Consider the following 1,610-nt stretch of genomic DNA (forward strand, 5'->3'; position numbering starts at 1 on the left):
TAGCAACCATCCAATCTACGATTGGCTCTCATGGTCATTAATTGGTAGATCCTAACTACCTGCACAACAGGGTTGATTTGACCTCAGATCGTTGATGATAGTTGAACTAACAAATGACAAAAAATGGCGAAACTTTTCCATATGTACTTTATTGGCATGGAGATGATTTAATTGTTAGCAATGCTGCATGGCCGTATCAATTAATCGTTTGCGGGCAAGAATTAGCCAATGTTAGTTTCTAGTACATTTAGGAAGGGGTTCTCTATTGTGGGTAAGAGTTGTATACGAATTGGTATGGGTACCAGTTATCAGGTAAATCGAAGTTGGCCTGCGGGCGCCATCGGGGGCTGAACCCGGGGCCCCAAAACAATCATAAGCAAATTCGTGTCCAGTTATTTTTCGATTTCAATATATAATTATAAAAGCTAGTATTGTTCACTTGGATATAGTTTAAAGTAAATAGATAATCTTACCATAACGTTGTGTTTTGTTTCTTTGCAACATATTATTAAAAATGAAAATATTGATTATGCATGTACTAAAAAAGCAAACTGACACATATGCCACAATCTTGTTGTCGTTCGTTTAAAGTAAATTTTCCACGATCTAAAGATCCATCGACTTTTTTGGAAACCAAAACATTGAGTCATGATCCACGGGTTGCCGAACGGTGATCTACTATACATCAGGTAAATAGACAAAATTGGATATTTTCAAAATTCTTATTTTTGTAATTTGTTTCATTTGAACTGTTATCTTCTCCCTTTCCACATTAACATTCCAAAAGTCAATTAATTTAATCACTTGAATTTCATGATAAAATGATGAATATGGTATTATTTTTTTTATTTTGAGTGGTTAAGTCAATAAGTATGTCCGGCGACTTCTGAATAACGTCAACCTCTGAAGAGGTTGCTCCTGCATCCCCGATCACCCCCATTGGTACGGTACACCACTGCCAGCATTAAGAATTTTAGGCAGGACAATAATGCATTCACGAACCAAATTGAGATAGTGTAAGACATTCCCTATTAAGGGGACGGACACGTACATTTAGACAATGAAATGAAAGTACATGTATCTTTCAGCACTACAACCAATCCGTAACCAGAGGATAACCTTGGCCTTGTTAGGGACAGCTTTTTTGCCCTGAAGTAGTTCCCTTAATAGTGAAGTTAATCTTCTCATAATATGTTTTTTCATCTTTGACCTGATATATCTGAACCTTAGATATGTTATCATTAAAACGCATTCATTATGATACGTAGGCCTAATTGAGGTAATTTTAAATTTTGACAAAGGAATATTTATCTTGTACATCCTTGTTTTCACAGATGACGACCACATCATTAGGCAGCAAAAAACAGCAAAATGCGATAACAAATTATCAGACAAAAATAAATCGAATTAAGCAATAGATCTGGTATTCTAAAAGACAACTTTATTTACATTTGAAGATTGATTTGTTTATTGATATGAATCCTTCGTAATACCCAATTATTGTTCAAAGTCCAGTGGTTTAATTACATTGTCAGAGATTTGATGTGGTGTTAAGCAAAAGAAAATAGAAAGGCCAAATTTATCACCTAAAATTTATGGAAAAATTATTT

Source organism: Anneissia japonica, unplaced genomic scaffold (genome assembly GCF_011630105.1).
Source record: "Anneissia japonica isolate Jap-2015-1 unplaced genomic scaffold, ASM1163010v1 scaffold287587_len645178_cov120, whole genome shotgun sequence".
Taxonomy (NCBI): Eukaryota; Metazoa; Echinodermata; class Crinoidea; order Comatulida; family Comatulidae; genus Anneissia; species Anneissia japonica.